General features: G+C 40.6%; 2 pseudogenes; both read left to right on the top strand.

The window, feature by feature from the left end:
• The window catches only part of LOC138365957 (beta-1,4-N-acetylgalactosaminyltransferase bre-4-like), a 74,295-nt pseudogene that overhangs the window by 6,376 nt on the left and 48,828 nt on the right, over positions 1-19,091 (top strand).
• Positions 10,417-11,128, top strand: LOC138366969 (uncharacterized; annotated as a pseudogene).

The raw sequence follows: 19,091 nt of genomic DNA, 5'->3' as shown, positions 1-19,091 counted from the left end.
TATATATATAAATATATATAATATATATAAATATATATATATATATATATATATATATATATATATTATATATATTAGTATATTTTGGTAGCAGTCTTTCCTGTAGACATAATTATTAAATATGACCGAAAAAGTAAGATTAATAATTCTATCACGAATTTTCTCGATCTTTCTTATGTTTCTTTTCACTGTTGATGGTAATTGAAAAATCAATTCTCCAAAATTCATTTTTATTCATGGGCACCTACTTGTACTTAGTTTTCTATTCATTCAACATGTCTTATTCTTTGTGGAGTGATGTCTAACCTAAACAAAATGCCATTTACTTTGAACCTCGTTGCTTATGTTACATGCGTCTGAAAGTTTCACTCTCTGGCTTCATCTAGTTTAGTGCTCCATGTATCTTCATTGCCAAGTAAATATATGTTTCTCATTCAATTTATAGGGTGTTGAAATTAATCATGACTATGATATCTCATTCAAATACTGTAGAGACATCCGCCACTTGATATGTGCTTGTAGTTGCCTTGTATCCTCTTATTCCTATATATGTAGGTATTTATGAGTTGCATGTTGGTGAGGATATGAAATAGGTTAGTCCTAAACATTACATGTAATACTCAAATTGAGTGTATTTGTTTTAACAAATACTTTAGTTATTTCATTTATGCACTCACTATCCAATGGCAGTACATGTGCTTGCACACCTTGTATATGTGATTGGTGGCTAACCAATCTCCCACTTGCAACCATGTCTACCGACAGGTGGTAATTTGGCAATTGAGGAGAAGGTGAACATGAGTGAAGCGGAGGCGCGTCACAGGGCAGGAGTGATGCAGGGGGTTCTCCTCGCCCCAGCACTGTGTAGCCAGATGGTCCCTCGCTGTAATTGTGTCATACAGGAATAGGGAATCCCAGGTTTGTATTCACTGATTTGTTTTGTGGTTCTCAGTTTTCTGTTATCATTATTGCTCTTCTTTAAAGCTTTTAATGACCCAACTACCTATTATTATAAAATAAGTTTTCTTTAATCCCAAGATGACGCCTGTTATGACCTTTCTTTGCCAATAATTCGGGTTCTTTTCGTCTCTCTTTCTATAAGGCGTCAGTGCCTCTTTCTTCACAGATCCAACCCCAAGTGAGGGTGAAGTTATCAAGAACTGAGCAGTTTTTCACTATTATTATTTTCTACCACAGACGTGGCCACGCATTAACAATGCTAACCGCAATATATACATTTTCCTCTGTGACAACCAAACGGGGGTTAAACAACACTAGACAAAAACCAAACCTAACCGAACCTAACCTATGCCTATATATGCACAATATGATAATATATTATAATATAAATTTATATTTGAGAAAATTCCTGTTTTGATTGAACAACATGTAAAAATTTATCAATGCGTGTTTGGGGTCGACCGCTGGATGACATGGACTTGAGTCGAGGACGGGTTGCACAGTTTACATATGGTCAGGTCAACATCAGAAACGTGGTAAAAACTCCCAGTTATTTCCTATTTAACATATAATCCTTATTATATGTTATTATTCATTAACTGAGTTTTGGAGGAACCGCTCCTGTGACAGGTAAGTCCACTACGGGCTTATTATAGCCCGTGTTGTATGAAACTTTTTGTTCCGAATAGCTAAATCTAAAATAACAAACAATTGCTTAATAGCTCACCAAATTGTTTAAGAAAATAATGCGCAGACTAATTTAATTCTTCTTTAGTGTGCCAAAAAATATTTACAATTTTCTTTGATTTCTGAGAGAAGAAAATTTAAAAGATGAGGAACACTTCTATCAAAGTATTAGGAATGTTCAAGACAAAAATCAGAATTTAATTAATATGAAACTCTGCAGATCTAAGAAAGTTGTATGAATATTTCTTCAAGATAGAGTGGGCACCTTTGACAAGCCACCGACTTCCTGTCCCCGTTGAGGCCACTAGAGAAATAATAATTCACTGCGTCTGGGGACAGGAATCCAGAGTGTATGCATCCACGTTTGGCTTTTATCGAGGCCAAACTTTAATCTTAATTTTCCCCAGAAAACGACACACCAAATCGTTTAACAACCAGGCACCCATTCACTGCTGGGTGAACATAGACTACAGTTAATGACTGCCGCCCAGTCAAACCTACCGGCCAAGATACGAACCCAGGCCAAAAAGCGCTCATGAAGCGCTAGACGAGTGCCTTACCACTGTGCCACACGGACTGTACCTGGCAAGTGTGACTGCACTGTTTCTCTCTTACTTGCAAGACGTATCACGTGAAAGATGCCAGGTGGTTATGCTCAGGGTTGGTCAGGAGGGGGGGGGGGGTCAATGAATGGTCGCAGAGGGCCAACTTTCATAAAAATGCTACCAATTACCTTTTATTCAATCAATATAATTTGTCATTCTTTTCTGTAAGTATATAACTTACACTACATGTGCACATGTATACACATGTACATGTGTATACATGTACATGTATATAGAAATGCATAAATCATAGGCATTTATCACCGAGTAATACCTAGTGAACAGTTCAAAATGGGGCCTACATATTCCATCTGGTCTGGGACTATTACCAGCTTTGCTCAGTCCGACATTTACGCTGACACTGTTAATGGTGACACTGTCTGTCAGTGGCAAGGAGTCAGCGGGGCGGGGCATTTGATTTGGGATAAGATTGACTTGTCACCAGTCTCCGTGGTGTAGTGGTAAGACACTCGCCTGGCGTTCCGCGAGCGTTTTGTCATGGCTTCGTATCCTGGCCGAGGAGGATTTACTGGGCGCAAATCCTTAACTGTAGCCTCTGTTTAACTCAACAGTAAAATGTGTACTGTACTGTAAACCGCGAAGAATCGTTGTAACAACGATTCTTCGCGGCAGGGGATCGTATTCCAGGGACCTGCCCGAAACGCTACGCGTACTAGTGGCTGTACAAGAATGTAACAACTATTGTATATATCTAAAAAAAAAAAAAAAAAAGATTCAGCCAAAAATGAACTTGCTGATGGAAGATGAACCCAGCTGAACCTGGCAGTCCTAATGCCACTGGGAAAGCTCTCATCGTGGGCAATGAAACAATTACTGGTAAATTAGTCAATGATGAACTAGGTAAAAAGTTGGATAGAATGTTTGGGGTCAGTGTTTCATTGATAGAGCTGACACATCAGTATAGATACTAACACCTGATGCAGACCGACATAATCTGGCAGCAGAAACAGCATCACTGATGCTAGCAGCAACACTGATGACAGCAGCAACACTGACGCTGGCAGCAACACTGATGCTGGCAGCAACACTGATGCTGGCAGCAACACTGATGTCAGCAGCACTGATGCTAGCAAAAATACTGATGTCAGCAGCAACACTGATATCAGCAGCAACACTGATGCTAGCAGCAACACTGATATCAGCAGCAACACTGATGCTAGCAGCAACACTGATGCTGGCAGCAACACTGATGCTGGCAGCAACACTGATGCTGGCAGCAACACTGATGCTGGCAGCAACACTGATGCTGGCAGAAAACACTGATGCTGGCAGCAACACTGATGCTGGCAGCAACACTGATGCTGGCAGCAACACTGATGCTGGCAGCAACACTGATGCTGGCAGCAACACTGATGCTGGCAGCAACACTGATGCTGGCAGCAACACTGATGCTGGCAGCAACACTGATGCTGGCAGCAACACTGATGTCAGCAGCAACACTGATGTCAGCAGCAACACTGATGTCAGCAGCAACACTGATGTCAGCAGCAAAACTGATGTCAGCAGCAACACTGATGCTAGCAAAAATACTGATGTCAGCAGCAACACTGATGTCAGCAGCAACACTGATGTCAGCAGCAACACTGATGTCAGCAGCAACACTGATGTCAGCAGCAACACTGATGCTAGCAAAAATACTGATGTCAGCAGCAACACTGATATCAGCAGCAACACTGATGCTAGCAGCAACACTGATGCTGGCAGCAACACTGAAGTCAGCAACAACACTGATGCTGGCAGCAACACTGATGTCAGCAACAACACTGATGCTGGCAGCAACACTGATGTCAGTAGCAACACTGATGCTAGCAGCAACACTGACATCAGCAGCAACACTGATGCTAGCAGCAACACTGATATCAGCAGCAACACTAATGCTAGCAGCAACACTGATATCAGTAGCAACACTGATGCTAGCAGCAACACTGATGCTAGCAGCAACACTGATGTCAGCAGAAACACTGATGTCAGCAGCAACACTGATGTCAGCAGCAACACTGATGCTAGCAAAAATACTGATGTCAGCAGCAACACTGATATCAGCAGCAACACTGATGCTAGCAGCAACACTGATGCTGGCAGCAACACTGATGCTGGCAGCAGCAACACTGATGTTGGCAGCAACACTGATGCTGGCAGCAACACTGAAGTCAGCAACAACACTGATGCTGGCAGCAACACTGAAGTCAGCAACAACACTGATGCTGGCAGCAACACTGATGTCAGCAGCAGCACTGATGCTGGCAGCAACACTGATGCTGGCAGCAACAACACTTATGCTGGCAGCAACAACACTGATGCTGGCAGCAACACTGATGCTGGCAGCAACAACACTGATGCTGCCAGCAACAACACTGATGCTGGCAGCAACACTGATGTCAGGAGCAACACTTATGCTGGCAGCAACACTGATGCTGGCAGCAACACTGATGCTGGCAGTAACACTGATGCTGGCAGCAACATTGATGTCAGCAGCAACACTGATGCTGGCAGCAACAACACTGATGCTGGCAGCAACACTGATGTCAGCAGCAACACTAATGCTGGCAGCAACACTGATGCTGGCAGCAACAGTGATGTCAGCAGCAACACTGATGCTGGCAGCAACAACACTGATGTCAGCAGCAACACTGATGCTGGCAGCAACACTGAAGTCAGCAACAACACTGATGCTGGCAGCAACACTGATGCTGGCAGCAACACTGATGCTGGCAGCAACTCTGATGCTGGCAGTAACACTGATGTCAGCAGCATTACTGATGCTGGCAGAAACACTGATGCTGGCAGCAATACTGGTGTCACCAGCAACACTGTTGTCAGCAGCAACACTGTTGTCAGCAGCAACACTGTTGTCAGCAGCAACACTGTTGTCAGCAGCAACACTGTTGTCAGCAGCAACACTGTTGTCAGCAGCAACACTGATGTCAGCAGCAACACCGAAGCTGGAAGCATCACTAATGTCAGCAGCAACACCGAAGCTGGAAGCATCACTGATGCTAACAGCAACACTGATGCTGGCAGCAACACTGATGCTGGCAGTAACACTGATGTCAGCAGCATCACTGATGCTGGCAGCCACACAGATGTCCGCAGCAACACTGATGACAGCAGCAACACTGATGTCAGCAGCAACATTGATGACAGCAGCAACACTGATGTCAACAGCAACATTGATGTCAGCCGCAACACTGATGCTAGCAACAATACTGATGTCAGCAGCAATACTGATATCAGCAGCAATACTGATCTCAGCAGCAACACTGATGTCAGCAGCAACACTGATGTCAGCAGCAATACTGATCTCAGCAACAACACTGATGTCAGCAACATCACTGATACTAGCAGACAACACTAATGCTAGCAGTATCAGTGTTGTTAGCAGAAGCAGCATCTGGGTTGTTATTCTCATTAACATCTAGCCAATAGATGTTTGGTGAGTGCATGGTTGAGACTAAAGGTCTAGATCTAAGACTATAAGTGCTGGCATATGTTTTTGAATCCAAGCCCCAATACAAATAACTACAATGTGGGACAATTTGGGACATTTGGGGCTTGACTCTATTTATTTAAATATTAATGTAATGAAATTCTATTACGAAGGACCACCCGCTTTTATAGTAAAGAGGGAAACTAGTGAAACGCTACGCGTACTAGTGGCTGTACAAGAATGTAACAACTCTTGTATATATCTCAAAAAAAACTAATAAAATATGATCATTAGAAAATTCCTAGATGAACCAGTAACTATGGATAAATACTAGAGAATATGATCACTTATATAAATTAATGGGCTGTATAATTTAACTGAATCAAAGCCTCAAAACCTACATTGGGGGGTTATTACTGGAACTTCATATATGTCCAGGAACTAGTGTGGTTCGTGCACCAGTCCATTATGCAATAATCTAATCCTATGACCAATTATTAGAATCATTATATTTATCACCAATAAGAACATAGATTATAACATGAGAAATTAATAATTATAATAAACACATGTCAATCCAAAGAAACAGTGCTCTGCATGAATAATACTCAGATAATGGAATTTAAGGAATACGGAAAGGGTCTTAGCTTGAAGACGATTTCCAAGAAGTCGGTTACGACTCATCCTCGGAATCTCCTGGACTCATCATGGAACACTGGGAGATGATTAACACGGGAAATGACAGCTCGGAGAATTCTTCACACACGCTGTAAATCAAATTATATTCAGTAGCAACAGATTAAGTTGCTAGACATCTATGTTCAAGAAAATTAAATTAAATAAAAGGTAAATAATAACCTGTGGTTTTTATAGTCGCTCTGTGTAACGACAAGCTACCCAGCTATAACCCCCTCCTAGATGATGCATCAAATGGGAATAAAGGTACTTAGCTAATAGGGCACTGTGTAAGTTAAGGCTTGCCGAGTTCGCGTCCTAGGTTCAGGCATCGTAACGAACACGTGGTGTCTAGCCTAGCCTAGATGTTGACACGCTTCACTGGCCGGTCACGTTGGGCTACACGGAACCAAATTTAACAGGTTCCTCGCTGAATGTCAAATTAAATCTCTTGACAATTCAACACGTTGTGTAAAATGACACTGACACCAGCTAAGTTATTGTCTGCAAAGGTTCTTCACACCTCACGGTGGCGACTTTCATCTGGAGCTCTTGGTGGTGTCTACCCTGGTGGCTTGGGTAATGGCGTCTCTCTCTGAGCGCGTCGCCTCGTGTACTAGCGTCTCCCCTGCCCCGCGTCCCGCATTTGATACACAAATTATTTACTACGAATATTATCATTTCTCGCAGTTGTGATTGAAATGCTCGGATAAGGACGGGTTTATTATTCAGAGGAGTTAAATATTATTATTTGCCCGTTTTACGATGGTAAACGAGCAATGGAGATGAATTAAAGTCTCTCCAGGGCATTCACGCGTGACGTTAAATTTATTACCAGATAACAGTATAACTATAAACGCTCTATTTGGCATTAGTTGGGATCAGTTTATCTGTAAATAATTATCACACAGAACACCGTTGTTTTATAGAGAATCAAATTCAATTCTCAGACACACTGGATATAGTTGTGTTTATTATAATGGAATCTGACGCAATACTGGCGTCTGGTGACGTAAGAATTCTAGCCTTATTGTACAGATGTAATTATTAGTACATGTGAACTCTACGTTTGGTTAATTTTAATCACTACAATGATTAGTAGATTTAGTAATAATTAATGATAATACAACAGTGTTGTATTTAGTGTTGGAAATTTCCAACAAGGGGAAGGTCTACGTCAAGTGGTCTGTCATCCACAATAGGTGGTGTCCCTATAGAAGAATCTGTCTGGGCTTGGTCATTGTCATCTTTTGCATCAGACTCACCAGCAGTAATTTTAGCTAACTTCATATGGTATAAATATTCGTTTATAAATGATCTTGTTAACAAATTCTTAAGTCTGTACTTGTTAATCTTGATAAGCTCTATTACCTTATATGGACCTAAAAATTTCTTAGATAACTTGTACATAGGGCCAGATCTGTGTTCGTTAAGTACCATTACTACAGATCCGACAGTCATCTTACTGGACTTAGCTTGAGTATTCCTTTGCTCGAGTAAACTCCGCAGTTGTCTTGGACAAGTGTTCTCATATTTTCTTAAAGACTGGTTGCATTTGTCAATGCTTTACTTGAAAAAAACATCTAGGTTATACAAAGGAGTAGGGGGTGAATTGATCACTTCATTAGGAAGAATCTTATATGTACCATAAAGAATAGCATGAGGCGTGTCTCCTGTAGAAGCATTAATTGAAGAGTGTATGGCACACTGAATTAAGGATATGAACTCATCCCAATTACTGTTTTAAAAAATCAATGTGACTCTCAAGGCATCTAACACTTTTCTGTTTGTACGCTCTGCATAGTCTGTTTGTATGCTCTGCAAACCTAGTACTTGCTGGGTATATGGCATAATACTACATTTTTTAATGTTATATAATTCACACAAACTAGTTAAGAAACTATTACTGATCTCGGGACCATTATCTGAGAGAATTACTTTTTGCATACTATATCTACAAATTATTTGGCCATGGAATGCACTGGCTATAGTTTCTGCTGTTTTGTTCAGGATAGGAACTAGTTTGCTATAATGTGAAAATTTTTCAACCATTACAAGCAAGTGTTTGTTACCTTTTTCAGTTTCTGCAAAATTTGTCAACAAATATATTGATACTCATTCCCAAGGGGCTTTAGTTGCTGGGTACACATGAATTGGGTTAGGTCCAATGATGTGTCCCTTGTACTGTAAGCAGGTTAAACTTCTGTCAATATAATGAGCAATCTCTTTAGCCTTTTGGGCCAAAAATACTTCAATCGACCTTACTGGAGTGTACGATCCTTTCCTGGATGTGCATTTACAGGAGCATCATGGATAATCTTTAACACAGTTGGTACCAAGACAGCTGGAACAACTAACTGATAACACTTCCTTGCGGGTGTCCCTAGCTTTACTATTCTACTCAGTAAATTGTCTAACATCACTCTTCTTACAATGTTACTGAGGGCTTGTGAATCCGACGAGTATCTTGCTAAATCATAAACTTAATGACAGGTGCCCATATGTGGTCTTGTTTTTGTTCTGTCTCTACTACTATAGCATCTCATGCTGGGTAATTTAACTCGATATGCAGCTATGTGTTAAGAAAATGCATCAGCTACAACATTTTGTTTTCCTGGGATATACCCAAATGAAGGATTAAATTCTTGAATTGTGAGTAAATATCTGGTTGATGATCTGTAAGAACATGAACTGGGTATGTTGACCATACCACACACTAGAGGGTGAAGGGACGACGACGTTTTGGTCCGTCCTCGACCATTCTCAAGTCGATTCTCACAATCGACTTGAGAATGGTCCAGGAAGGACCAAAACGTCGACGTCCCTTCACCTTCTAGTGTGTGGTCTGGTCAACATACTTCAGCCACGTTATTGTGACTCATCGCCAGCATGAACTGGGTAAATTGTATTCCTGAAATGTTTAAAAGCCCATACAACTGCTAGAGCTTCACGCTCTGTTGCACCATAATTTTTCTTTTCCTTAGACAATGTACAGCTAGTTGAGCTATTGCATGATCTCTGTGACCTTCAGTTTGAAGTAATGCTGCACCTAAGCCTATTTCACTAGCATATGTGACCAACATAAAAGGTTTAGAAAAATATGGGTACCTATGAACAGGTGAAGAGATGAATGCTTCTTTGAGCTTCCTGAAAGACTGTTCTTGGGCTTCTTCCCAAACAAAGGGTTCATCGTTTCTTTCCAACTTGTAAAGTGGAGTGGCTATTGTAGAGAATCCAGCAATAAACGAACGAAAAATCCTAGAAAACCTGTAAACTGCCTCACGGCTTCTGCAGTACGAGGCATTGGAAAATCACGGGCAGCATTAATTTTTTATTCATTTAAGGTAATGCCTGAAGAGGTGACTGCATGACCTAGGAAATTAATCTTCTCCTTTAAAAATGAGCACTTTGAGAGTTTTATTTTTAAATTTGCTTCTACGAGCTTTGCAAGTACTTTCTCAAGGTTCTGGAAGTGAGTCTGAATACCAAAAGAGTACTACCTATCAATGTACTAAATAGGCTTGTCATGAGCCTTGAAAACGCGAAAGAAATCCTTAAATTCTGGCCATGACTGGATGTTAACAATGGCTTTCTCATATCTACAAAATGAGCATCACCTTTGGTGGAGTCAAAACTTTACCTAGCAATTGCCAAGTAGTCATCATCAGAAGGTTCTGAGAAATGCACTTTGGCCTTTGCTTCCACTTTGCTAAACCATGATTCCAATACGTGAGATACTCCAGCAAAAAGTAGAATAGCCATCTCCTGTATGGAGCGCTGGACATTAGTGAGCAACTGCTCCATTTGAGTCAGAAGGAGTTGCAACAGTTGCAGGCATTGTCACTAACTTAGTGTGTGCTTGAAATTCTAGGTATAAGATTAGAATTTACAGAATAACAACATTCAGAATATCAAACTAGGCTCAAGTAAGTAAATGCAAAGAATAAACATTTAAATTATAGTTAGGCACGACAAAATAAATGGAATCAGCAAAATTGTAAATTAAATATGCAATATGCGATTTTTTTTTTTAAACACATAATGGCAGGGCTGGTGGCAGACTATGGCTCCTCTTCTGAGGAGGAAAAAGAAGATACAGAGCTTGCTGACGAGTCACTGAGTAAAGGCACCAAGAAGAAAGTTATCAACTTCTTTGATTCTCCCTTTGACCGGAGTAAAGGCACCAAGAAGAAAGTTATCAACTTCTTTGATTCTCCCTTTGATCAAGAAAAACAAATAAAAAACGTAAGAAGGAAAGCAGCAAACCTGTAATCCTTGCAAATCCTCTTCGTGGTGATGCACTGCCATCTCCATTTGATGATGACCATTCTGCTTCAGTGTTCTTTAACCCATTTCATAAAGCACAGGAAGATAAAAAATTGGTATTGGAGAAGCATGTAAAAATGACAGAAAACCCTAAAGATGTCTTGGAAATCAATGGAAAGAAAATTGTTGGGATTATAGAAAAGGTCGGTGCAAGTTTGGACACAACTGCAAGTTTGCACATGATTCTGATATAAGCCAGCCTTCTGAACCCAGGGAAGCTCAGAACTCCAGTACAAATACCATTGCAGCTTCAGTATCTTATGGGGAATTCGGAACTCAAGTTTTAATGCGGAACCTACTGTAGATGAACTGACAATAAAAAAGAAAAGACGTCCTGGATTATCTGAAGGAGTTTGTCCCTGGAAAAAAGGTACAAAAACTACATCGTAAACAGCAAGCCAAAAAAACACCATGGCTTTTGAAATGATTATTTTTTGTCTACCATTCAAATTTTAGTACCTTTTGTATCTTAATAGATTTAATTATCTCAAGTAGGAACTGGAAGTGTGTTTAGTAATTAAAATTTGTATTTTTATAAAATTTTAAAGAGACATCCAGTTCATTGTAATCTGCATTATCAAACACTGCATATGCAGTGTGAAATCATTATTTTTCTCACACAAAAATATTAATAGCACTTGAATTTATTACAAATTATGTGTGTCTGGTCTTTCATGAAGCAGTTTCTTGCCAGAGATATGCATTCATACTTTACTTGATATTGTTTATAGTCATTCTGTAATAACACAAAAATGCTGAGTGTTATTTCATATATGCAAGAGAATTACCATATATTGCATCATGTTAGAAAATGTAGCATGAAATCTTTGATAGTTATAATAATACTTTGTGACAAAGAAAATATCAAGTTGGCTGTGCCATGTTTGTGTTTGTGTTGTTTACTTTAATGTTTCTGCGAGAGAGACCTTAGAAGTTGGGGAAAATTTGCTTAAAATTACAGTATTTTAATAACAATTTAAAGTCTCAGGATTTTTTTATGAGATTGATACTCTCTATACATGTTCTCTTTAATTAAATGGTCTTTCACTCCGTCATGTAAGATTGGTGGATTATATTCTTGGGAAAACACAGAGCTGAATAACCTAGTTAAATTCAGTACCTGATCCAAAAGAAAAGATAGTATAGCATGAAGTTCATTTTGCATTCCAGAAATACATTATCTGGAATGTAGTTTATTATAGAAGATAGAGAGCCTATACAGATGTTACACTTGGTTTAAATGACATTTCTAGTTAAAATGTCATTTTACAAATACTCTCATGAGATGATTAATTTTTTCTTTCTCTAAATATGTAGTTAATTAATGAAGTGATATTTACTTCAGATAAGATAGCACTTCTCAGTTTTATGAAGGAGCCTGATTGAACATGCAGTACCTATGTATGTCAAATTATGTTGCAGTATTGAACCCACCATAAACTTATAAAGCATGATATGTTAATATCTTGTAATTGCATGTGGCTATGCATTTAATATAATATTTAAAAGCTGTTTGATACTAAGTGCTCTATACTGTATGTTCTCAATTATATTTTTGGATTTTATTTTTATTTTGATGAAATGTGTACTATATCAGTTTTCATTACTATGACTACATACTGTACAGTGTTTTAATGCCACCAACCAAATGATAGATATTTAGTGTGTTTATTTCACAGAATTGCATACCATTTATTGAACAAATTGGTTAATCACTGCGCTGCACCACCCAACATGCAGTGTTGGGTGGTGCTTAGGATTTAGGACTTGCCCAAAAGCATTGCCCGAAGCACTATGCATGCTAGTGGCTATACAAGAATGTAAGAACTTTATATATATAAATAAATAATAAATAAACATGTGATGAACATTAGTATATCGTACGATTCAAAACTCCAGCAGGTACATGGGGCTCACATCCTATTCCTCAGGACTCCAGTAAACAGAGACCTCTTGAAAAAAAAAATCATCTGTATGTGAGCCGGTCGGCCGAGCGGACAGCACGCTGGACTTGTGATCCTGTGGTCCTGGGTTCGATCCCAGGCACCGGCGAGAAACATTGGGCAGAGTTTCTTTCACCCTATGCCCCTGTTACCTAGCAGTAAAATAGGTACCTGGGTGTTAGTCAGCTGTCACGGGCTGCTTCCTGGGGGTGGAGGCCTGGTCGAGGACCGGGCCGTGGGGACACTAAAGCCCCGAAATCATCTGAAGATAATCTCAAGATAATCTCTGGTATGAACATGACTTGAATCTAGAGTAATGTAATTAATTAAACCAGGCAAAGCATAACAAATTTGATTATAAACCTAGAAGGTGTAATTGCAAATTTCAAGAAAAATAATTAAACAAATATAGAATTTAACACTCAACATGTGGCATAATAAAAGCTTAATAATTAATACAATGCAGAAAAATACACTCAAAAGAATCAACATGTAATGCAGGACATGTGGGCAATAAGGCATCAAGAATTTAAAACAAAATTAACTTCCTGTAAAATTTTAAATAAAATGGAATGTTGAAAGAATAAAAAAATTGCACTGCAATTTTATAGCAAATGCTGTAATTAACTGGTAAAGTACTATAAAAACAGGTAATTTAAGGAACACTTAAATTGATGACATGGTACAGTAACAATTTTTTTTTTTAATTTTCCTCCAAGGGGTGAGTTTATTGGGCAGCGCCACTCATCCTGTGAGTGGACATACCGCCTTAGCAGCATGTACAACACTCCCCAATAGGAAGAAAACCCACTTAGTTGTTCATCCTGTCACGTGTACCCAGACGCAGCTGAGACTTGCTTAACTGTCTAAGTGAACAGCTCCTCAAACAAGAAGATTAACATCTGTCAACCTTTAAAATCTTACGTTATCTTGCGGGTGCAAAATGGGGGAATCTTTTAAGAACAGTATCAATATTTGACAAATAGTGTTTTCCTAACTCAAACAATGTGGGGTTTATTATTCTACACATATTTCTAATGTCTTTCAGGTGTTCACATTCTTTCAGGTAATGGTAAAGGCAGTGTCCGTCACTCTCATCACAGATTCTGAAACTCTGCTGCTCAACTGTTTTTTCCATTCCGAATCGCCATGGATATTTGTATCCAAGACGGATTCTCACTATTACTGATACTCTCCCACGGTCACCTCCTCTTCGTTCATAATGATTAGGGTTGCCAGCTGCAACCATGTTGTACCAGCGTACAGATTTATTGGTTTGTGCTTCTATCCCCCTTTCTTCAGTTACCTTGTCACAGTGATATTGCCTGACAATACCTCTAATTTGTAGCAGAGTCTTGGGTATGAAGTATTCAATATGGTCTCCTTCAGCGCCTTCAGCAGCCAGCACATCTGCTCGTTCATTCCCACATATTCCAACATGGAGTGGATCCACAGAAACTTGACGACTCTTCCCTGATTGATTAGTACCCTCATATCTCTCTTAATTTCAGTGACTATCGCAAGATTTTCTGCCCGATTTTTACTTAGGCTTTGTAGTGCTGCTTTTGAGTCAGTGCTGATCACTGCGCCATTAGTGTTTCATTCAAGGAATCTTAACGCCATAACAATGACAATTAGCTCCGTTTACGATGAAGAGGCATAGTTCTCAATGCGTGCCTTCCCTCCATTTTTGCATTGAAAGGCATTATTCCTAATTACAGTGAATGCTGCACCAGCCCTGCCAATGACAGAATTAGATGACCCATCAGTGTAAATTTGTTCTAGTTCATCTCCGGCTTCTTTATAAATGTCCCAGAGATACTTGTGCCTCATTTCTTGTGGTATCATGTTGGAGTTTTTGTTGCCATTTCATTGATGATAATCCTGCATGAGTCATCCTCCCAGGAAGATAACCTCTCTACAGACATGAGCTCACACGGGCTTGCTCAAGCAGGTGAAGTTCTTCGAGGTAGCAGGCTGATCTGTGATGCCCTTCTTTGCTTCTCTGGTTTCCTCCTATTAACAGCACAGAACCCAGAGTTTTTGCCAATATCATTGTAATAGATATCTGGTTATCCTAATTGCAAGCTTAGCATTCAGTTCCTTAATCCTGCTTTTAACACTGGGGGAAGGACAACTCCTCTCGTAAATTAGACGATTTGGCACTTCTTGGAACTCCAAGAATGATTGTCATTGCTTCATTCTCTATGCTTTCGAGCCTTTTCATATCGTTTTGGGAGTAGGTACACAAAACAGGTGCAGCATAGTCTATGACGGAGCACACATAAGCTGTGTACACCATTTTAAGGACGGCAATAGAGGTTCCTTATCCATTCCAGGCCATAGGTTTTTAGTGCCCTGAGTCGACTTTTGCATGTTCCTATGAATTGGTTGAGCTCTTCTTTCTTTCCCTTGTGAGAGCCGACAATGATGCCAAGATACCTGTGGTGGTCAACCCAATCAAGTGTTACACCATTAATTTGTAGTTCTTCATTTGCCCCCTGCTTGTGATGGGAGTATGCCTTCATCTTGTTTGTGGAGAGAGTGAAACCGAGCTCAATACATATCCTTCCAAGGAGTTCAATGGACTGTTTAATTTTTTCCAAGGTGGGAGCTTGTATTAGGACATCATCTGCATATCCCACTTGTTGTATTCCTTCCGGAAAATCAATATTTGCAATGGCGTTCATAAGTACATTGAATAGTGTAGGGCTTAAGACTCCGCCGGGGGGGGGGGGTGTTCCCTAGTTCCATATCATTGTTTTTGAGACTGCTCCATTGAAGCATACCTTGACCTTCCTCCCTGTGACGTAGTCTTCAACCCATTTCAAGAGTCTCCCCTTGACACCCACGCATGCAAGCTCATCCAGGATCGCAATCACCTGCGCTTTGTCGAAGGCTTCATTACACATAGAAATCACAATTGTGTGATGCATCAAATGAATAAATCCACAAGGGCCGTGATGAGATTCGAGGCACAAACCAGGGTTTGAGCCTCTGACCCAGGTTCGAATCCTCGTCACGGCCCTTGTGGATTTGTTCATTTGATGTATCACACAATTGTGATTTCTGTGTAATGAAGTAAGGGCGAAGAGGGAGAACGGCCTATTGACATAGCTCGAGTGCATGGGGGGAGTTGTATAAAACCCTGGTTTGTGCCTCGGAGAGGCTGCAGGATCCAGTAAGTTCAGTAGAACTTCGGTTTCAACTCTTTTGTCCATGTCGTAGCTCAGTCGATTAAGGCAGCGTTTGGAATGCTCTCGGACGCAGGTTCGAATCCTCGTCACGGCCCTTGTGGATATATCGAAGGCTCCTTTGATGTCAACAAATACAGAGTACCTAGCCTTGTCATTAGTCAAGTAATTAACTATACAGTTTGCTGTGCTCCGTCCTTTAACAAATCCATTGACCCCCTCCCCTAACCTGCCTATTTTGTTCAACAGTCGGTTTAGGATGATCTTTTCAGGCATCTTGGAAGTGCATGACATAAGACTGATAGGTCTGTAATTGCCAGGTTCAATGGGTTTCGGTATGGGAACAATTATTGCGTGTTTCCACTGTGTGGGCAACACTCCACTTAGGAATGACTTGTTAAATAGGTGGAGTAGTGGATTCCCAGACACTTCACACAGTGCATTGAGTATGTCGTAGGTGATGCCATCTTCACCAGGTGCAGTGCTTTAACCCCTTTTCATAGCGCCCCTTACTTCCTGGGCTGTGATCGGTTCTCCATATTCGTCATCACTAGACAGTGCCTTGTTATCCTTATTCTTCTGTCATTATGTCGGAGGAGCTGCTTCCTGCCAACTTCTGTAGTGAGAGAGGAGGAAGAGGATGCTGCATCACTCCACTTGTGAATTAGTTCTTCAGCCTTACCCTGGGGGTCTTTGTGAGCCACTGGCCGGGCTCTGCCCCCCTTAGCTATCTGAATTTTTGCCCATACTTGTCTTGCAGATGTTTCCCTTCCAATAGACCTAGTGAACTCAAGCCATTGTCTCTCCCGCTCTATAACCTTCTCTTCCCTGGCTACTTGACACACAGTTTTAAACAGCTCTTTGGTACTTTCAATGGGATGTCTCCGGTACTCTCTACTCATTTGCGCTAAGCATCTTTATGTAATCGTTCTCATACCATTTTATTTTCTTCCTCTGAGGGTTACTTCGCCCAGTCGTACGGCGCAGAACTCTGAGACAGCTCTCAATTTGGTGATTAAGGTCATCAACAAATGCATCAATGTCTTCAGGGATTTGGTATTCCGTGAACCAGTCACTCATCTTATTTATGAAGTGTGGTCTCGTATCTGGTCCGAGTAATAACCTTTTTCTTCTACTTGACTCTTTCTTCTTCTGCTCATGTCGACGGTGGTAATCAGTGCCAGTGGTCACTACATAAACTGTGTACAATGTGTGTACTGGCATCCGTGTCCTGTGCATTCAGCAGGAGAGCATAGTTTAATCTTCCTCCTCTGAGTTGAGTTGGCTGTTCATCACCCAGGACTCTAAGGTTTTCACTCCCCCTGACATAGAGTGACAGTTTCCGTCCATTGATATTGGGCTGATGACAGTTGGCTTCAAAGTGTGGGTGCCTGGCATTAAGGTCACCGACCAGCAGGGTAGGTTCCTCATTAACAAATTCAGATAGTGTGTCAAGATCAAGTTTAGTCTGTGGCACATATAGGCTGATTATATGTAGGGCATTATTGTTTAAGTGAAGGGTTACCCCCAATTATTCATACTCATCCCCCATGTGGAGGTCATCAATAATCTGTGCAGGTAAGTTGATGTTTACAAAAGTGATGAGACCCCGTTTTCTTTCCCCAGCGGGATTTTTTTTTTTTATTAAATTATGAGGTACATCTGCATTAGTGCAGCTACCCTAGACTATATGAAGTGGAGTACAGTGTGTCAAAAAAGAGCTAACTAGGTGATGTTAAAAAATCCCCATCACACAGGATGGTTAGTCATATAGAGGCATGTGATAAGCAGTCTGCACTGGCAGACTCCAGATGCATTTTGAGGATATCATCAACACAAGATTGAATAAGGTAGCAGTGGTAATAAAAGCCCCCATCTCGCAGGATGGTTAGTCATACAGGGCTATATGTTTAGTAGCCGGCACTGGCAAATTTTGGGTACACTGTGAGGATATCTTCAAGAATACGAGAGTGAATAAAGTAATTGCAGAGCTCCAGGTACCCCATGCCAACTGGTCTGAAAGGTCTAATAACTGGGCATTCAGTGATGTATGCGGGAGATCGTGCCGTAGTTCCTGCTCACAGAGTTTGAAACTGGAGTGCTCAGGATTGGGAGACCTGTCACCTGCAGCCACCTGCCATAGGTAACGGTAACCCAACCTGATCCTTGCAACCACTGTGTCGCACAGTCTAGTGGACGTTTTGTGCTGTCCATAGATATAGGTTTCAGATCTGAACAAATCATAGCTTTTTATACTAGAACTTTCAGGTCGTTGGGAGTCAGTAAGTTCTTTCCTATCAGATCTGAGTGTTTGAACCAATACAGTTTTGACAGCAGAGATGGGGATACCTAGATCTAATTCAACTTCAAACTTGTTACACGCTAATTTGGCTGCAATGTCTGTCTCATTATGATGGGTTATATTTATGTGTGAAGGTATCCATACAAAGGAGATTCGAGACCCTTTACTCTATGCATCAATTAGGTCATTTATAATTGGGAGTATGAGGTTCTTGCTGTCGATCTTCCAAGAGAAGTTTTCGATTGCTTGAAAAGCAGACTTTGAATCACAAAATATTATTCCTCCTCCAATGTTTTTTAATGTACTGGTAGCTAGGTGTAATGCAGCTAGTTGTGCTTGTGTGGAGGTCAGCCAGTTGTTTAACCTGACACTGACAGTCTTTGTACAAATATTATTTCTATAAAACCTACATGCTGCTGCAGTCCGTCCAGTAGAGGATTGGACTGAGCCGTCGGTGTAGACACAGTGCTCGTGAGATCTTAAACTCTCGATGGAGGAGGCAATTGTTTCAAGTGTGACAGCTTTGAGAAGAGCAAGATTCTCATTATCTTTCTTGGTGACAGGTGTGTATGATACTTGAATGGTGGGGTACAGATAAAGAGGAATATCAGACAGGTAGATTGCACTTAAAAGAAATGTTAAGTTTAATGAGATTGTAAGCATTGTTGCTCAGCCAATTATCATAAAAGGAGTGAGTTGGTATGTCGGCACCAGTCAAAAGGGTGTTAACAGCACTAAATAATTTGTCTCTGAGCAATGCAGGAGATGTAGGATCTCTCATGACTTTAAGGCAAAAGGTGGTGTTGACTTGCATTATTCTCTCTAGTATGGTTGGAAGCTTCAGTTCTTCCCGCATGTTGATGATTCTTGTGCATCTTGGAGCACCAAGAATTATCCTCATGGCCTCATTCTGTACTACTTCAAGTTTGTCCAACACAGAGGAGGGGAAAT

This window comes from Procambarus clarkii, chromosome 2, assembly GCF_040958095.1.
Source record: "Procambarus clarkii isolate CNS0578487 chromosome 2, FALCON_Pclarkii_2.0, whole genome shotgun sequence".
Classification (NCBI taxonomy): Eukaryota; Metazoa; Arthropoda; class Malacostraca; order Decapoda; family Cambaridae; genus Procambarus; species Procambarus clarkii.
Note: the sequence above shows the minus strand (reverse complement) of the source record. Positions and strands in the feature narration are given on the sequence as shown.